This window comes from Hordeum vulgare, chromosome 1H, assembly GCF_904849725.1.
Source record: "Hordeum vulgare subsp. vulgare chromosome 1H, MorexV3_pseudomolecules_assembly, whole genome shotgun sequence".
Lineage (NCBI taxonomy): Eukaryota > Viridiplantae > Streptophyta > Magnoliopsida > Poales > Poaceae > Hordeum > Hordeum vulgare.
Window position 1 is genome coordinate 489552647 of NC_058518.1, and position 20989 is coordinate 489573635.

Below are 20989 nucleotides of genomic sequence, written 5' to 3' on the forward strand. Positions count from 1 at the left end.
GAGAACCTCGTCACCCATGGGTTGCACGGGTCGGGCGCGTTGTTGCTTCATCATGCTAGCATTGACTGCGTCACAAAATCTGACCGGAGTTAGCATTGCCGCGCCGTCGCTTTTTTCAATCCAACTTTTAACAGACCGACCTTCTTCGGCATGTCGGCTGGAATGAGGGCTCGAAAGTCACCATACCGATCTGCTCGGTTAGCTTGGCTAGACCGGGGATTTCGCCATCTCTTCATCAACCAGCTCCGTGGACTTCAACGTCACCAGCCAGCCAGCTTCATCATGTTAGCTGGACCGGGGACTTCGCCTTATCACATCGATCGTCCTGCATTGTCACTTCGTCAAGCCGAGATCTTCGCTCGGGCACCTCGAGACCGGCTTGGGGGCTGGGACCTCGACCTGCCAAAAGCCCGACCCTCGTCATTAACACCGAGAACATTAACCGGCTAAGTCACTTTCATGCTCAATTTTTTCAATTTTGAATTTTTGTGCGGTTCAATCAGTCATTGTATTTGTGTTAACAAAAAAGTTGTTTGTTTAAAACATAGCTTGTTAAGAGCATTGTTTGTTAAATATACTTTCTTTACCCATGTTACCTGGGGGCTTTTAAATTTATATGAGTTGTTTTATAATAAGTGTTTTCTTCTTGGTCGTTGCAAAGTCTTTTTCTACCGCTCCTTTCTCGACTCGATTGTTCGGTCAATAGTCGGATTGCCTGGTTTCTTTCTAAAGCTGCTCGAGTTTAATTTGCTAAACTCGCCTCGAAGAAACACTCCGCGTCCGGGATATGGAGGTTGAAGCCGAAGGCTGACACGCTTGAAATCTTGAGCTCGGATGTGGCATGTTAAAGCATGACGGAAGCAAAAAATTAATTTTAAGACCACTTTTCGGATTGGCACCAAGAAATTTGATTTAGTACTATGTAAAGTTTTTGCTAAAGTTTTTGGGTTTTCCAAGCTTATGGCGCCTTTAACCTATTGTATGTTTTTTTTTCAGGAGGCGGGACATCCTCTTGTTCGAGGTGTTCAGCGTGGTAGTTCTGCTCGGGAAATCTTTTGCAACCCGCAGTTCGACATCTTTCCTGTCGATCTGTACTTCGGCGTTGTACATAACAAGTGTCGAATAGTTTTCGAGGAGATTATGATCCTGAGGTTGGTCGCGTGCACCCAACCTGAGTCTCGAGGACTACGCACATTGTGTTTCCGTTCCTAAGTATGCCGCCGAGCTAGGAGTTGATCCCCAGGCCGATTTCACGAATCGACCTGGGTCTCAGGGGCTACTGGGATCAGATGTTTTTATCCTTCAGGTGCATCCCGGGTTTTAGACAAACACGCACCTCGAGGGCTACTGGCTATATATCTCGATAGTAATTGAATTGCACTGATCCCTAATACGTCTCCGTCGTATCTACTTTTCCGAACTCTTTTGCCCTTGTTTTGGACTCTAATTTTGCATGATTTGAATGGAACTAACCCGGACTGACGTTGTTTTCAGCAGAATTGCCATGGTGTTGTTTTTGTGCAGAAATAAAAGTTCTCAGAATGTCCTGAAAATTTACGGAGATTTTTCTGGAAGAAAAGAAAAATACGAGCGCAAAGATCCACCGGAGGGGGCGTGCCAGTGGGCCATAAGCCCACAGGCCCACCCCCTAGGCCGCGCCGTGCAGGATTGTGGGGCCCACGTGGCACCACCGCCCCCATACTCAGCTCTATATCTTCCGTCTCGCCCGGAAAAAAAATCAGAGAGAAGGTTTCATCGCGTTTTGTGATACGGAGGCGCCGCCACATTCTGTTCTTCATCTGGAGGGCAGATCTGGAGTCCGTTTCGGGCTCTGGAGAGGGGAAATCGTCGCAATTCCATGATGCTATTCATGATGCTCTTCATCGTTCTCCATCGACAATTCCATGATGCTCTTCATCGTTCGTGAGTAATCTCATGTAGGCTTGCTGGACGGTGATGAGTTGGATGAAATCTATCATGTAATCGAGTTAGTTCTTGACAGGGATTGATCCCTAGTATCCACTGTGTTCTAGATTGATGTTGCTACTACTTGGCTATGCTTAATGCTTGTCACTAGGGCCCGAGTGCCATGATTTTAGATCTGAACCTATTATGTTGTCGCCAATATATGTGTGTTTTAGATCCTATCTTGCAAGTTGTAGTCACCTACTATGTGTTATGACCCGGCAACCCCGGAGTGACAATAGCCGGAACCACTCCCGGAGATGACCATAGCATGAGGAGTTCATGTATTCACCACGTGTTAATGCGTTGGTCCGGTTCTTTATTAAAAGGAGAACCTTAATATCCCGTAGTTTCCATTAGGACCCCGCTGCCACGGGAGGGATGGACAATAGATGTCATGCAAGTTCTTTTCCCTAAGCACGTATGACTACATACGGAATACATGCCTACATTAGATTGACGAACGGGAGCTAGTTACTTATCTCTCCGTGTTATAGCTGTTAAATGATGAATCATATCCGTCACACTCATCCATCACCGATCCACTGCCTACGAGTCTTTTACTACTGGTCCTCGCTACGTTACTTTGCCTAGGCTTGTCCCTTGCTACAAAAGGGATTGGGCCACTTTGCTGCTACTATTGCTACTGTTGTTACTCTGCTACTGATGTTCCTTGCTGCTTCGCTGTTACTTGTTGCAGACTTTTCTGGAGCCGTTGCCTGGGAAGAATAGTTCCCCGTTCACGTGCTCTTTATTGGCACCATTGATACAACTGTTAGGAATAGTCTGCCGTCAACAGATCGTTTCTGGCACCGTTGCTATCATAATACTTTGCTACTGATACTTTGCTTGCAGACAATAATCTTTCAGGTGTGGTTGAATCTGACACATTCAGCTGCTAATACTTGAGAATATTCTTTCGCTTCCCGTCTTGGCGAATCAACAAATTTGGGTTGAATACTCTACCCTCGAAAACTGTTGCGATCCCATACGCTTGTGGATCATCAAGGCTCTTTCTGGCGCCGTTGCCGGGTAAGCACAGCTATATTCTCTGAGTCACTTGGGATTGACGTCTGCTGATCACTATGAGGAATCCGAAAGATCCAAGAACTAAAATCCTACCTTCCACTACAAGGAGAGGTAAGGAACTGCCATTTAGCTCTGCACTTGATTCACCTTCAGTTTTGAGTAAGTTTGCGACTTCGCCTCCTACTAGAAATCTTGATATTTCGCATGTGCTTGATGATGCTACTTCTGCTGCCCATGATACTTATGATGCTATGCTTGATACTATGCCTAATGATGTTATGCTTGATACTATGTCTGCTATGCCTGATACTGCTTTGCCACTTGGTGCATTCCTTGATGCACATATTGCTAGAGCTGCTGCTAGATGTGATGATACTTCTCAAACTGTTGATACTATTGAAGTAGAACATGCTACTATGCCTGAATTGCCTGTCATGCCTGATACGCGCTATGTTATGGAGGGAGAGATAGCTGAGGATTTTCTTGCGTGTAAGGATAGCTATGATGTTGAGAAACTTCTGCGCAAGTGGAAAGAAAAATCTCTCAACGCTAGGATGAAATACGACCCGAAGTTTGCTACATCTCATATCTTTGTGACCGATAAGGATTATAAATTCTCTCTCGACCCTGAGTTAATCACTCTTGTCGAATTTGGTCCCTTTCACGGTTAGGAGTCTGAAACGGTTGTAGCCCATATTACCAAACTGCACGATATAGCCACCCTATTCACTAGTGAGGAAAAGATCCGCCACTACTATATGCTCAAGCTGTTTCCTTTCTCGCTAAAGGATGATGCTAAGACCTGGTTCACTTCTCTTGCTCCTGGTTGTGTGCGTAGCCCCCAGGATATGGTCTACTACTTCTCTGAAAAATATTTCCCTGCCCATAAGAAGCAAGTTGCCTTGCAGGAAATATACAACTTTGCTCAAGCTGAAAAAGAGAATCTCCCACAAGCTTGGGGGAGGCTCGTCCAGCTACTGAATGGTTTGCGTGATCACCCTCTTGAGAAGAATGAAATACTTGATATCTTCTATAATGGACTTGCCGATGCTTCTAGAGACCACCTAGATAGTTGTACTGGTTGTGATTTTAGGGAACGAACCGTAGAACAAGCTGAGATTCTACTGAATAATATCTTGTGCAATGAGAATGCTTGGACTATTCCCGAACCACCTCCTAAGCCAACTCTGAAGAAAAGAGGTATTCTATTCCTCAGTCCTGAAGATATGCAAGAAGCCAAGAAATCTATGCGAGAGAAAGGCATTAAATCTGAAGATGTCAAAAATCTACCACCTATCGAAGAGATCCATGGTCTCGATAACCCAATACAGGTAGTAGAAGTAAATTCTCTGCGTAGGTTTGATGAGAGTGATATTCCTTTTGATAAACCTGCTAGCTTATGCCTGGATGAATTTGATAACTTTGTTGCCAAACAACAGAGTTTCAATGATTATGTTAGCAGACAATTGGAAAAGAATGCTCGTATGCTTAGTCATTTAAGTGCTTGTGTGGACAGAAATGTCAATGATCTTAAGCTCCTCAGTAAACATGCCTCTATGGTTACTACTCAGGTAGAACAAGTACTTAAAGCTTAGAATGACTTGCTCAATGAGTTGAATGACAATTCTGTCAGAGTCGTTACTAGAGGCGGTAGAATGACCCAAGAACCTTTGTATCCTGAGGGTCATCCAAAGAGAGTAGAACAAGAGTCTCAAGGAGTTAGCACTAATGCACCTAGTCATCCTAGAAAGAAGAAGAAAGATGATAGGAACCTGCATGCTAGCAACCCTGTTGCTGCTACACCTGAGAGTCCAAACGATGCCTCTGTCTATGATGCTGAGACACAATCTGGTGATGAACATGAGCCTAATGATAATATCATAGTGATGTTCATGTTGATGCTCAACCTAGCAATGAAAAGGATGTGGAGATTGAACCTATTGATCTTGATAACCCACAGCCTAAGAATAAGAGATATGATAAGAATGACTTCACTGCTAGGAAGCACGGTAAAGAAAGGGAACCGTGGGTTCAGAAACCCATGCCCTTTCCTCCCAAACCATCCAAGAAAAAGGATGATGAGGATTTTGAGCGATTCGTTGAAATGATCAGACCTGTCTTTCTGCAAATGCGTTTAACGGATATGCTCAAGATGTCTCCGTATGCTAAGTACATGAAAGATATTGTGACTAATAAGAGGAGGATACCTGATCTTGAGATCTCCGTCATGCTTGCTAATTATACCTTCAAGGGTGGAACTCCTAAGAAACTAGGTGATCCAGGTGTGCCCACTATACCTTGCTCCATTAAAGGCAACTACATTAGAACTGCGTTATGCGACCTTGGAGCCGGTGTTAGTGTTATGCATCTCTCTCTTTATCGTAGACTTGAACTGGATAAGTTGACACCCACTAAAATCTTTCTGCAAAAGGCCGACAAATCAACTGCTTTCCCTATCGGCATTTGCCAGGATGTGCCTGTTGTGGTTGCTAACACCACTATCTTAACAGACTTTGTTATCTTGCATATTCCTGAGGACGATGCCATGGTTGTCATCGTCGGAAGACCCTTTTTAAACACTGCAGGGGTTGTTATAGACTGCAACAAAGGCAATGTCACTTTCCATGTCAACGGTAATGAGCATACGGTGCACTTTCTGAAGAAACAATATCGAGTACATTGCATCAATGATATCGAAAAAACTTCATCGATTCTTATCGGGAGCTTTGAATGCCCTATTCCTCGTGTCAAGATGAAGTATGATTTGCTTGTTGGGGAGATACACATCCCCATTGAGGTGACTTAGTGACTATTTGAGAATTCTCCGCTCTCTTTTGCGATTCGAAAAGGTTTGTCGAGGAGACTTGATCGACCTCATTGACGGATTTTCTTTCGATGACCATGAGATGGATGAATCGAGGAGTCACAAACCTGTGTTCCAAGCTTTCACTTTGGGTTGCTTAGAAGAAAAATGATAGGCTTAGATTAGTTTTCCATGTTTTCTGTTTTAGCATCCGGTAGAAAAGTACCCCAAAAATAAAAGTTCTCCGAACGTCCTGAAAATCTAGTATGATTTTTTCTGGATTTTTTGAAAAATACAGGGACAAAGAGTCTGTCTAGGGGCCACACCAGTGGGCCACAAGCCCTAGGGGCGCGGGCACCCCTGGCTACGCCACCCAGGCTTGTGGGGCCCACATGCACCCCCTCCACTCCTTCTTGCTCTTATCTCCTTCTCCTACCTCGAGAAAAAATTGTTTCGCAGCTCAAACCCGTGTTCTTGCTCCTCTTGCTGGGATTTTCGATCTCTTTGCTCAAATCACCGTTCTCCGAACTGTTTTGGGGAAATTACTCCTTGGTAAATGACTCATCCATTGGTCCAATTAGTTATTTCTCTAGTGCCTTATACTCCGCGTATCTTTGCTGCCTTGGTGACCATGTTCTTGAGCTTTGCATGCTAATTCTAGCTGGTCCCAAGTAGTTTTCATGCGTAATATGGTCTCTAGGCACTTGTTGGAGTAGTTGCCATGAGTTTCGTTGAGCCTTATTCACTTTTCCTTAGAGTCACTAAAAATTTCAGAAATTTTCAGAGATAGAAAAGGGAAAAGATGAGGAGGTTCTTGAGAGGCTCTTCTAGCCGTGACCCCAAGGATGATGGGAGTGAGAAGAAGCCCAAGTATCAGGTACCTCGAGTCGCAGAAGTTTGAGCGTGCGAGTGTGTCGTGGTTTTGTCACGGCAGATGTCCTCGTGAAAGGACTTAGTACTGGAGCCATCGCACCTTGGTGGCGACTCAAAGGGGTTAAACGGGAGGAACACGACGATTTACCCAGGTTCGGCCCCTCGAGAGGAGGTAATAGCCTACGTCCTGCTTTGTGTGTATTGATGTGGATTCGATTACAAGGGAGGCGTAACTCGCCTAACCTAGCACTCGATGATTTTCTACCTCCCTCTCCTCCTTAGGACTCGCCTGCGCACGGTGGAGTTGAGTTCTCAAAGGGAGCCCTACCAGGGTTTGGGAGTTACGCGACGGCGCTCATGTCCCGGAGCCGCCGCGGGATAATCTACATCGACAACCAGCTATGGGGACCCGAAGCAAATTCGATCGAATCTGGCTACAGGGTCCCCTTCGGCGGAATCAACATCTTCATCGGCATGATCGGATCACCCGTCCCTGAGCCGGACATCTCCACCGACATCGTCGAGCCGGCCAGGTACGTCCGCCCAGTTATAACACGAAACTTAACTCGCCCGGTCTTTGTGGGGTTCACGCAGGGATCGGAGGAGCCAGAGCACCCAGCGAGTCAGGAGATTACCCCGATCAACTCGGACGACGAATCATCCATGGGCGACTCAGATTCTATCCGGTCCCTCCACGGGGACGGCCTCGGAGGCTTATCTCTGGCCATGGATCCGGAGGTGCTTGACCGAACCCGCCGCCAGATCGCCATCTACATGGCCGGAGCGACTCAGCCGACACAAAACCCCACTGGAGGCGCTGGGACTGGCGAAGCGTCCAGAAGCCCAGTCGCAGTCCTGGCGGATTTAGCAGCACAGATCACGAGACTAACGGCGACTCCCCTCACGCCGGAGAACCAAGAAGAGATAAACACAGAGTTAGCAAAGCTCAGAGAGGCGGTGGCTAAAACCCACCGGGATGCTGAGGTGGAGTCCGCCAGAATCGAGACTCGGCAAGCCCAAATTACGGCCGAAAGGATGCGTTTAAACACCGACCATTGGCGACTCGAAAGACAGCAGCGCGCGTCCAATGCCGTCCATCAGAGAAGACACCAGGGGCGCCTGCCTCACGACCTCAATCCGACCCGTCTGTTCGATACTCCACGAACCCCCGGGGTAGTAGCCGCCCCAGCAGGAGGACAGGGTCACCCACCTAACCCGCCGGATCATCCGACCGAGGGCCAGATTCCCCGTTTCCGGATGCCCCAAGGCCACTTCTCCAATCCGGTGGATAATGTGCTTGCCGCAACTCGCCACCTGGAGTCTCTCCCGATTCACGGCAACACCCCAGCTAAGATAGAAGCAAGGAATGCCATCGAGATGTTGAAGACAGCGGTGGTTCAAAACGCACAGTTCTCACACAGCCTTGAGAGATTGCACTCCACCCCTCAGGCGAGCTATACCAGGAGTAGGCCGGAGGATCAGCCAGCCGTAAACAGTGGCCCGCGACACTTCCCGCAGGACAACCCGCCCAAGCGGAACCCGCCGGGCAGAGATCTCCCCAACATTCAAGACGCCCAGGCCCCCCTCGCAGGGACCGGAGGGCGAGTTGGGGTACCGTGCTTGTCCCTAGCCCTTCGGAACGAAAGAATGCCCAAGGATTTTAAAGGACCAAGAAAGGTGCCTAATTATACACCAGATCTCGAACCAACATCATGGATCGAGGGCTATGAGATTGCCATGGACATGCTCGACGTAAATGAGGCGGTTTGCGCCAGATATTTCACCATGATGCTCGAGGGGTCGGCGCGCACTTGGCTAAAAAACTTACCTCCCAATTCTATCCAGTCCTGGGCCGAGCTGAAAGAGCGTTTCATCAAAAACTTCCGGGGAACCTGTAAACGACCGATGACGATCGTCGACTTACAAAACTGCGTACAACGCCCGGATGAGTCGGCACACCATTGGTCACGGCGGGTCGCAGAAATTATTCATTCGTCAGATGGTATCACGGCAGCACAAGCTGTGCTTATCCTCGAACACAACTGCCACTATGAACCGTTGGTCCAGAAATTGGGGCGACTCAAACGGAAAGTTCAGGACATGGGCGAACTGATGGACACCCTCACTAGGTATGCCGAGGCCGGTGATACCAAGGATCCCGGCGAGGATGGTAAGGGTAACTCGCCCAAAAAGGGCGATTCGACAAAAAATCACACCCGTTTCCAGGGCCGCAACCGTCACAATCAGGGGACCAACGGCAAGCGTAGGCCACAGGAGGAGCCCTCGGACTTGGTTGCAAACACCAATGCCAATGACGACAAAAAGAAGAATCGAGGTTTCAGTGGGAAAAGGCCGTGTAACTATGAAGAGCTACTCAAAGGCCCTTGCCCACACCACGCCACGGCCGACGGCCCGGCGGGCCACTCTTGGGAGAACTGTTTCATGATGCGAGAATTTCGGGCGGAGGCAATCAAGAAGAGCCAAAACGAAGATCCGAACCGGCGCCAGGACCAACTCGCCGCGTCCAACCAAAGGCAGAACCCCTTCGGCGGCTTTCCTGAACAGGGGGCTCAGGGAGGCCCGCCACCAGGCGGCGGCCAGTACCCGGTGCACCACCAGCGGCGGTACAACCCGCCGGGAGTTTTCCAGCAGCCGCCCTCATAGGGGGCTCCACAGGACCAGGATGACAATGGGGGCTTCCGCAGCAATCCCAAACAGCTAAGTAATGGGCAGTACCACGTTTTCACCACTAATGCTTGCAGGCGGGATAAAAAGGTAAATCACCGGGCGTACAGTGTAACTGAGCCAGCGATTCCCAGATATCTCCACTGGTCCGAGCAGACCATAACATGGAGCAGAGAGGATCACCCGCCAAGAATAGGTAACCCGGGCGACCTGGCATTAGTCGTGGCTCCCCAAGTGGGGGGTTACACCCTGTCAAATGTATTAATGGATGGTGGCAGCAGCATTAATATCCTATACTTCGACACCTTCCGGAGGATGAATCTATTGGAGAAAGACTTGATGCCTTCAACCACGGTTTTCCATGGCATTGTCCCGGGCAAGTCGGCTTATCCCATAGGCCGGGTCAGGCTCTCAGTAGCATTTGGAACTGCGCAGAATTACAGGTCGGAGTCTCTAATCTTCGAGGTGGTCAAGCTGAAAAGCCCGTACCATGCGCTGTTCGGGCGACCGGCTTACGCCCGCTTCATGGCCCGTCCGTGCTACGTCTACCTCAAGCTCAAAATGCCTGGTCCTAAAGGACCCATCACGGTTGATGGAGATAGAAAAATCGCAAAGGAGTGTGAGGAAGGGGACGCGGCTTATGCGGAAGTCGCCTGTGCGGCAGAAGAGCTCAAACATCACCCGGCCAATGTTGACCCGGCAGACATGTCACCACTCAAGAAGCCGACTACAGATTCTGAGTCGCCCCTCAAGTTCAAACCGACGGATGATACTAAGACAATCGATTTCATGCCTGGCGATTCATCCAAGCAGTTCACCATTGGGACGGGTCTGGACCCCAAATAGGAAAGCGCTCATCGAATTCATCTGTGAGAATCGGGACATCTTTGCATGGAAGCCCTCTGACATGTCGGGTGTACCGAGAGAATTCGCTGAGCACCATCTTAATGTTGACCCAAAATGCAAACCTGCCCAACAGTACCTTCGCAGATTTAACGAGGAGCGATGCAAGGCGATTGGAGAAGAAGTCGCCCGTCTTTTAGCCGCCGGGTTCATCGTGGAAGTTTTTCACCCCAAATGGCTGGCTAACCCGGTGTTAGTACTCAAGAAGAATGGCACTTTCTGTATGTGTATTGACTATACGGATCTCAACAGAGCTTGTCCCAAAGATCCTTTCGCTCTTCCCCGCATCGATCAAATCATTGACTCGGTGGCGGGATGCGAACGATTGTGCTTTTTGGACGCCTATTCAGGTTATCATCAGATCAAGATGGCCGTGGAAGATCAGGAGAAGACGGCCTTCATAACCCCCTTCGGGGCCTTTTGCTATGTGGCCATGCTGTTCGGACTCAAGAGCGCAGGGGCGACTTATCAACGCTGCATCCAGAATTGTCTTCATAACCAAATTGGCCGCAACGTCCATGCTTACGTCGACGACATTGTGATAAAGACCCGCCAGGGGGAGACACTTTTGGAAGACCTTAAGGAAACCTTTGATAATTTACGAGTATATCAGATGAAGCTAAATCCTACCAAGTGCGTTTTTGGTGTACCTGCAGGAAAATTACTGGGTTTCTTGGTATCGGAGTGCGGCATCGAGGCTAACCCGGACAAAATTGAAGCGGTTACCTCTCTCGGGAAGCCGACGAATGTTAATCAAGTTCAGCGACTGGCGGGCCGCATTGCGGCTCTAAGTCGTTTCGTGAGCCGCCTTGGGGAAAAGGTGATTCCTCTTTATCAATTGTTGAGGAAATCCGACCGATTCGTATGGACAGATGAGGCAGACGAGGCGCTTTAGGCCTTGAAACATCAATTGGTTAACCCGCCGGTCCTGGCAGCCCCAACTGAAAAGGAGCCTATGCTCCTCTATATCGCGGCAAATTCCAAGGCAGTCAGCGTGGCTGTGGTCGTCGAAAGAAAGGAGGAAGGAAAGGAATACCCGATGCAACGTCCGGTATATTTTATCAGTGAGGTGTTAACTCTTTCCAAACAGTGATACCCCCATTGGCAAAAACTGGTCTATGGGGTGTTTATGGCGAGTCGAAAGCTTAAACATTATTTCCAGGAGCACCCGATTACTGTGGTCAGTTCCGCCCCCTCGGTGACGTCATCCAAAATCGGGAGGCAACAGGGCGAATCGCCAAATGGGCAATAGAGCTTGGGTCTCATCACATACAATATACCCCCCGCACAGCCATAAAATCCCAGGCACTAGTTGATTTCGTTAACGATTGGACGGAACTTCAGGCTCCGGAAGATCGGCCTGACCTTACCTATTGGACTATTTACTTTGATGGATCCAGGCAGTTGGAGGGCTCGGGGGCTGGTGTGGTGCTGATATCCCCTCAAGGAGATAAGTTCTGTTATGTTCTCCGACTCATGTTTCCCTGCACGAATAATGCGGCGGAATATGAAGCTCTGCTTCACTGTTTGCGACTGGCAAAAGAGATGAACTTAACCCGAGTCAGATGTTTTGGTGATTCAGATTTGGTGGCGCAACAGGTTTCGGGTACCTGGGACTCTCGGGATCCTATGATGGCGGCTTACAGACGAGCTGTGTCTGATGTGGCAGGCTATTTTCATGGATATCAGGTGGATCATGTTGATCGGCGACTCAACGAAGCAGCTGATGCTCCCTCGCGACTCGGCTCACAAAGAAAACAGGTCCCCCCTAATGTTTTTTTGGATATCTTGCATAAACCGTCTGTGGCTTTACCCACGGAGGAGGAGTTGGCGATACCAGATCCCGAGTCTCAGCTCGTGGCGACTCTCCATGTCACTCCGGACTGGGTTCTTCCTTATCTGGCTTATCTCACTCGCGTCGAATTACCCACCGACGAAGTTTTGGCTCGCCAGATCGTTCGACGTAGCAAATCCATGGTCATCATTAATGGCGAGTTATATAAACGGAGTGCTTCTAGGGTCTTTCAGCGGTGTGTTTCCTCCGAGGAAGGATGCGTGATCCTAAATGACATTCATTCTGGAGACTGCAGGCATCACGCCGGGTCACGTTCTTTGGTATCAAAGGCTTTTCGACATGGCTTCTTTTGGCTGACGGCTCATGCAGATGCGGAAGACATAGTACGGCGATGCGAGGGGTGCCAACGATATGGGAGACAGGCTCATGAGCCGGCTCAAGAATTGAGGATGATTCCCATTACTTGGCCCTTCGCGGTCTGGGGGCTGGACATGGTCGGTCCCTTTAAAATGTCCTCTAACAAGAAAACTCACTTATTGGTGGCAGTTGATAAGTTCACTAAATGGGTTGAGGCGGAACCTGTTGGAGCTTGCGATGCAGAGACAGCGGTAAAATTTCTGAAAAAGCTGATTTTCCGTTTTGGATACCCGCACAGTATTATCACGGACAATGGTACTAACTTGTCCCAAGGAGCGATGCTGGATTTTTGTCGTCGAGAACATATCCGGCTTGATGTTTCTGCAGTTGCTCACCCGCAGTCCAACGGGCAAGCAGAGCGGGCGAATCAGGAAGTCTTGCGAGGGATTAAACCTCGGCTCATGGTTCCCCTGGAAAGGATCCAGGGTGTTGGGTTGAAGAGTTACCTTCGGTACTGTGGAGTATTCGGACCACCCCGAATCGATCCACGGGGTTCACTCCCTTCTTTTTGGTCTATGGAGTAGAGGTTGTCCTCCCTACTGACATAAGACATGATTCTCTTAGAGTCGCTGCATATGTGGAGCAAGATAATGAGCTGGCGCGTCAGGATTCCTTGGATGCCTTGGAAGAGGCGTGTGACCTGGCTGCGGCTCGTTCGGCTATCTACCAGCAAGATCTGCGGCGTTATCATAGTCGCCGGGTTAAGAGTCGGACTTTTCAGGAGGGCGACTTAGTACTTCGTCTGATACAAGATCGGGCAGGCATGCACAAGCTATCACCCCCTTGGGAAGGGCCGTTCGTCGTCAGCAAGAACCTCCGCAATGGCTCTTATTATTTGATGGATCTTCGGCCTAATCGACCGACTACAGAGGCTGAGTCACCTCGCCCCTGGAATATTGCTCATTTGCGGCCTTACTACACTTGAGCTCTTAAAAGCTCCACGTTTTGTTAGTTTTTCAGTTTCATTATGAAGTAATAAAACACTCTCCGACTTGGGGGCTTCTTCATTAAAAAGTGCAAATTGTGTCATCCTGTTGCGACCTTATGAGCCGACAGAACATGCATTTAGGGTGGGTGCACGAGCTTTCTGACTCGCCTCCCCCTGTCGCGACCGTATGAGCCGACGAAACCTGCATTTAGGGTGGGTGCACGAGCTTTCTGACTCGCCTCCCCCTGTCGCGACCGTATGAGCCGACGAAACCTGCATTTAGGGTGGGTGCACGAGCTTTCTGACTCGCCTCCCCCTGTCGCGACCGTATGAGCCGACGAAACCTGCATTTAGGGTGGGTGCACGATCTTTCTGACTCGCCTCCCCCTGTCGCGACCGTATGAGCCGACGAAACCTGCATTTAGGGTGGGTGCACGAGCTTTCTGACTCGCCTCCCCCTGTCGCGACCGTATGAGCCGATGAAACCTGCATTTAGGGTGGGTGCACGAGCTTTCTGGCTCGCCTCCCCCTGTCGCGACCGTATGAGCCGACGAAACCTGCATTTAGGGTGGGTGCACGAGCTTTCTGACTCGCCTCCCCCTGTCGCGACCGTATGAGCCGACGAAACCTGCATTTAGGGTGGGTGCACGAGCTTTCTGACTCGCCTCCCCCTGTCGCGACCGTATGAGCCGACGAAGTTACTTTTATTATGATTTAATCTTGAAGGTTTTAAACCATTTTTTCCTTTCTACATACTTGTTGAAACTATCCATAGTTCATTTGTTTTCACAGATGATGTTTTCAAAGTTTAAGACAGGGGGGTGGTAAGATTTGTTTCATCCTTGGTGGATTAAGCATTATAGAAGACTCTTATAAAGGCGGGCCAAATATTTCAAATCGCCTTAAAAAGCGATATAAGGGTTTTTTCTCGCAGAAGATATCATCAAAAAACAGTACTGACTATTACATGGCTCACAGGCCAAATTCAGGAAAGTCTACTTCGCTAAATCCTGGCGTGAGCTCTGGCCAACTTCGATTTGTAAATCGCCCAATACCCAATTGCACCTGGCCAAAGCAGCAAAGTCGTCTTCGTCGGTCAAAATTGATGCCAAGTCTGCTTCCCAGTCGAAAGGATTCTTGGGTCGCCGAGGAATTAGGTTGGTCACCACGAAGGTTGGTGGGCTGACTTTCTTATTCCTACTATCATAAGCCGCCTGGTACTTCGTTAAATCAAGGCTTGCGGCGAGTCGAGTTGCAGCCAGCCGAGAATCCTTGACAACTTTTTGGTAACCCTCTTCAACAAATTCCAATCCATCGTCCTTAAGCTGAGGGAAGCCAGCAGCTACTTCTTCTAAATTGATCTCTGGGGCATACGCTAAGCAGCGACTCAGGGCAGTCAGGACACCTTTCCGGGCGGCTGACCGGGTTAACTCGCCAATCTGGGGAGGAAGTGTGGACAAACATCCAAGTACCTTCTTGATGGAAGTAATAGGCTCTTTGGCACTCATCACAGCTTTGACGGTCAACACACTGCCTGTGTACAGCTGCTCTGTCAGCGTATAAATCGCCTTCAGCATCAACACACAGTCTTCTTGCAGGTTGGCGACTCTTGGACCTGAAATATGATGATTAGTGACTTAACATCAGAAATTTGAGTAAAAAAAGGGGGGGATAAGGTTGAAGATTTGGGTAAGGCTTACCAAAGATGGCTTGCGTCATGTTAGAGATATGACGTTTTAAGCCGGATAACTCCTGTTGAACAGTCACCAGCTTCGCTTCAGCTTTCTCTGCTCTCTTCAAAGCAGCGTTTTGGTCAGCTTGAGTTTTTTCTAACTCGGCTTTGAGTTTTTCCAGTTCGGCCAGAGCCAATTTACACTTCTCTTCCGACTGAGTTCGGGCGTCTTGTTGTTCAGCTAAGTTTTTCCTTAAATCGCCCAGCGCCAATTCGGTCTGAGCAAGGTTTTCCTATTGCAAGTTTAAAATAAGGACAAGTCTCAGAATTACTGCAAAGCAATATCCCTGACACTTGGGGGCTAATGTATAATTTTTTCAGGAGAAATTATACAGAAATCAAGACTGGTCGCGAAGTTTTTTCTAAAAATTTCAAGACCCGGCTCATCTTTTTACTGATGACCCGGCCCTTGGAGGTTACTGGTCGCGAAGCTTTTTCTAAATTTTCAAGACCCGGCTCATCTTTTTACTGATGACCCGGCCCTTGGGGGTTACTGGGAATAATATAAGTATAACAAAATTTACCTCATGTTTGTTGTTTAACATCTTCAGCAGGTTTTTCTCCATCTCATAGCTCGCCTCCAGGCGACTTGCAAAGCCAGAACAGAGTTCCTCAAACTCCAGATTTGCATAGTCGGAAAGTTTCGCCTTGGAGAGCCCAGACTCGGGAATGGCCTGAGAGGAGGATGCTACATGTTTGGACAAAACTGTCGCTGCCGGCTTAGAAAAGCCAGAGCCAGTAATAACTACAGCATCTGGGTCTTCTGTTGTCATCAATGGGTTCGGCGATCTAGAGGCATCCATTGTTTCCTTCGGCGACTCAGGAAGATCCACTTGAATCGCAGGCTCAGCATGATCCGGATCGTCTTGAGTCGGAGTTGATTTATTTGGGGGTTCTGAAGTTGCATCAGGAATTGATCCACTGGTTTTCCTTTTCTTGGCTTGTGCCCTAACAAAAGGGAATAAGCACGTTAAGGAATTGAAAAGATCGTTATTCTCAAAAGTCTAGGCAAGGTTATCAAAAGACTTACCCCGGAACTCGAATCATTGGTGGAAGTGTTGACATCACTGAGTCTCCGGAAGTGGGAGGAGAGTTCTGCAAAAGTTATATATCAATAATACAGGCGGGTTACAAATGTGATCCAAAGAAGCACGAATAATGGTTACTCATAAAAGTACCTCGCTTGGCTTTCTTTTGTTCGTTGCTGGTAAGCCAGATACCAGATCGCCAGAGTGACTTCGTGTTTTCCGGTTTGAGGCGTGTTGTGCTTTCTTCAGTAGGAAATTTGGGTCCAAATAAGCATTTGGATGTGAGAAGGGGACTTTCCCACATATTCGCCGGGCCGGCTTAGGTGGAGAAGGAGATGAATCGGAGGAAACAGAAATTACCTCAACAGAGTCTTCTTGGCTTTCGTTATCTTCATTCTATTACAAGGAGAGAGAAAGATATAAATAAAAGGTCAAAAGTGATAGGTGGCGAGTGAAAAGAGGACGGATTTGTACCTCTGAAAGTGCATCGCCGACTTGAGATTCGTCGACTTCGGATGGCTCAGCCGCAGCATATTTTCCTTTGCCCTTTGCTTTCTTAGAGGGCGGCTTAGCAGTTTTCATGGCTTGCTTTTTAGGTTTCCTGGACCAGAACTTATCGCCTTTCTGAAAAGATATATATTATGAAACCATGACGGCAATGAAACAGAAGGGATAAATACCGAGGGCGGGTCAGTTTTGGTTACCTTGGGCGCCGGGTTAATCTTGCAAAAGGGCTTAAGGCCGATTTGGCCGCACTTTCCCGCAGGCTCGTCGGTCAACTTTTTGATGATGGCAACAATGTCCTTTTCTGTTAATGTTGTGTGAAAGTAGCATTGAGGATGATCCAGAGTGCCATCAAACTCACACATCAGACCATCTCGGCGGCTTAGAGGAAGAATCTGCCATTCGACCCAGCAGCGGATCAGCTCAACCCCGGTAACACCATTGTTCGTCAGGGATCTCAGCTCAGATAATATTGGGATGAACTCCGACTCTTCTTCCTCGGTGAGCTTGTCTGGGAGCTTGAAGTTGACCGGAAGGCGGGTTGGCCTGTAACCCAGAAGCTTATTCTCACCAGCAGGAGACGTCTCTTGACAATAAAACCAAGATTCGCCCCAGCCCTTGGGATGGCTAGGCATGATGAGTGAAGGGAACTGACTATCCCTACGGCGCTGGACGTTGACGCCGCCGAGTTCCAAACTGGGGCCATTGTGGAATTCCGTCTGGCGATTCAGATGAAAAAATGCCAGAATAGAGGGACAGAAGGCTCGATCCGCAGATAAGCTTCACAAAGAACTTGGAACTGGCTCAAATTGCTTATGGAATTGGGTCCCAGATCCTGGAGTCGGACGTTCATGAAGGTCAAAGCGTCCCTAAGAAATTTCGATCCGGGCGGCTTAAAACCCCGTTCCAAATGTTCAACAAAAACTACTATTTCCCCTTCTTTGGGGTTAGGGAGATCTTCTCCCAACCAAGTGCGCCATCCAATGACATCTTGAGGATCCAAACAGCCCGCTTTCACATAATTAGCTAAGACAGCGTCATCAACCTTGGTAGGAAGCCAGTCACTCTTGAAGACGGCGCCCATGCTACAAGTAGGTAAAAGTATGATATTACATGTCTTGGACACCTACTATATGGGATGGAATCGGTTCATTTAACCCGCTAGACCAAGAGGCCGGGTTGGGTTGCTATGGCGACTTATGGAAGTAGGGTTATTCCCAAAGGCTACGTTTCTGCGGGTGGTAAAATCTATTCATTCCGAAGCACTAAGGGGGGATGAAGGCTACAAACGGCTTTTCGCAAACAGTAAATGAGGAATGGATCTACCAAACAGATGTGGAAACCTACGAATATAACTCGGCACGGACAATTTATTATCAAGTGACGCCCCTCGTTTGGTGAAGACATTGTGTTCAAAGATTCGCGAGTACAGCGGATAATTAAAATTATTCAGGGCACTGGCTACCCTATCGGTGCTCGTGCTAATCGATTCGAGGAAGATGAGCAACTATGAGCGAAAAGCTTCAAAGGTACGGCAATGGCGAAAGCTCAAGCAAGGAATGAACCTACTCCTAAGAAGGTGAATGAAGGCCTAACCTGATGCTCTCGATCGAAGAAGGCCGACGGTGACGGAGATCGTTGAAGAAGCGCGGGGGTCCCGACGAACGAAGAAATCTTCGGCGGCGGCAGAGTTCGAGGCGAGCAACGAGGTGGTCGATGATGATGCGATGGTCAATGGCGGCGTACGGATCGTCCGAGGTGCGAGGCTTGACGACGGCAACGGCTTATGGGCGGCGCTGAAGCTTCTCGGATGAGGGCGGAAGGTGCGGCCGGCGGCGGAGCCCTCGGGAAGCGATGAGGCCTTTTGCTGTGATAATGGGGGGGGACTGACGAGACTGGTAGGTGGGAAGCGCCAGCCCAGTCCCCTCCGTCTATTTATCAGGACGGGCGCTGGAATCGAGGCGCCGTGAGCGGGAACCGCTGGGGAATAAAAAGATTCGCCATGATGACGTCCGAAGATTTTGGGATAACGATGCACTAAAGATCCGTTGGGATTATGTTAGTTTTCCCGAGAATCGAGGGATAAGAAGATGCCAACAGGAAATGGTTTGGCGACTCAAAGGTTTTTTCGGTGCCTGATGGCGAGTTACAATTTCTGACGTATGGAGAAAGACGAATGAGTGAATCACCTTCAACTGAGCGGAAGCATTGGCGTGAAAGTTCAAGTCAATCTGGGCCTAATGTTGGGGATATTACTTATTAACTGACCCGCCCAAGATGGGCCGGGTTACCAGTAAGGCGATTCATCCTCTAGGTTACTCGGGCTTCAGCCTGGCCGGTTCAAGGCCGCGGGACAGTTATGATTTCTGGAAGGTCTCCGGGTTTTGAAGGACGGCGACTTAGAGACCACAATGGTCACGAATTGTAAGAAGGAAGGGACTCTTGTAAACCCTAAGGCCTTGACCTATATATAAAAGGCGAGTCCTAAGGAGGAGAGGGAGGTAGAAAATCATCGAGTGCTAGGTTAGGCGAGTTACGCCTCCCTTGTAATCGAATCCACATCAATACACACAAAGCAGGACGTAGGCTATTACCTCCTCTCGAGGGGCCGAACCTGGGTAAATCGCCGTGTTCCTCCCGTTTAACCCCTTTGAGTCGCCTTTATATATAGGTCAAGGCCTTAGTGTTTACAAGAGTCCCTTCCTTCTTACAATTCGTGACCATTGTGGTCTCTAAGTCGCCGTCCTTCAAAACCCGGAGACCTTCCAGAAATCATAACCGTCTCGCGGCCTTGAACCGGCCAGGCTGAAGCCCGAGTAACCTAGAGGATGAATCGCCTTACTGGTAACCCGGCCCATCTTGGGCGGGTCAGTTAATAAGTAATATCCCCAACAGAGTGGCCAAGCGATGTGTTCTTATGCGCCAGTGGAATTTATGAGGACTTTTATCACTTGGTGGAAAACGCAGGCCTTACCGCCTTTGTTGAAGATAAGTGTCTGCAATACCTCCTACTCACTAATATCTTCATACAAAGCTTTAACTTCTATCCGAGGAAGAATCCTCCTATGGTTGAGTTCAAACTTTATGATATCCCCCAGCGCATGTCACTCCAAGATTTTTGCAATGTTTGCAAATTACCTTACGTGTGGATATTCATGAACCTCGTCCACGGGACTTGGAAGCTTCCATCGGTACAATTGTTGTAGGAGAGGAGAGAGGAGTGTCTTGCACCAGAGCTGCTAGCATTCATTTTCCCGTGCTTCGGTACTTCTCACTTTTTGTGGGAAAATGTTTGATTGACCTTGGGAAAGCTGGGTCACTTAGTTCCCCAGATCTTGCGGTCTTGCGCGAAGCCCTTTATAATGATAAAACTTATAGCTTGGGCGCTATAGTAGCTCAACGGTTGAATCTGAAATGTTCTAAAGGTGTTGTCTATGGAGGTATCTATGCCACCCGTCTTGCCAGACACTTTGAGATACCCATTAGACTGGAGGAAGAAGAAGAGGTTCTTCTTCCGGAGAGATATCTAGATTACGATAGCATGGTTCGCCATGACTTTCTTGATAGAGATATAAGTAGAAGGATGATTTATAACCTGGTATTTAGTCAGGGTACTCGTGAGACTATTACTTTGCGTGCTCCTTCTTTGTTCAATCTTCATGCAGGCAGGTACATTATTATGCCCTCGGACATCTACGCATATTGGGGCCTAGCCCAACCACAGGTGCCCGTGCCCGAGCCACCAGTCGAGTACTAGACGCCGGTTTATCAGTGGGAGCCGGAGGAGCTCACACAGCAGTGGCATCCTCAGTCCACTCCGGAGTACCCCGGAGCTGGTTATTTCCCTCCTTGGGAGTTGACCAAGTTAGGCCAAAAGCCTAATCTTAGGGGAGTACGTGTTCTCACCGACTTTACATTCTTGCTTATGCTTTCACTTTGTTAGCCGGTGTTCACACTTTTCCATTGTATCATCCATGCTAGTTTATTTTCTTTTTCTCGTTTTCTTTTCGTGTGTTTGTCTAGTTTGAGAAAAAAAAGATTTTCTTTTTCTTCTTTTGCTTGTTGGGAGCTTTCCCGTGTAGATAGTTTTTCTTTTTCTTTGGGTCAAGGTAGAAGATATTGGTTACAATGTTTAGTGGCTCTTGCATTCATACCTGTTTAGCTTTCAAAGAGCCATATTACTTTGTCTTCTCCTTTGTGTTTGCCTGCAGATTCCAGCATAGTCCAATGCACGAGCACACTTATTATTGTTCACATCATTCGGTCGTGCAAGTGAAAGGCAATAATGACGATATATGATGAAGTGACTGAGCCTGGAAAAGCTGGT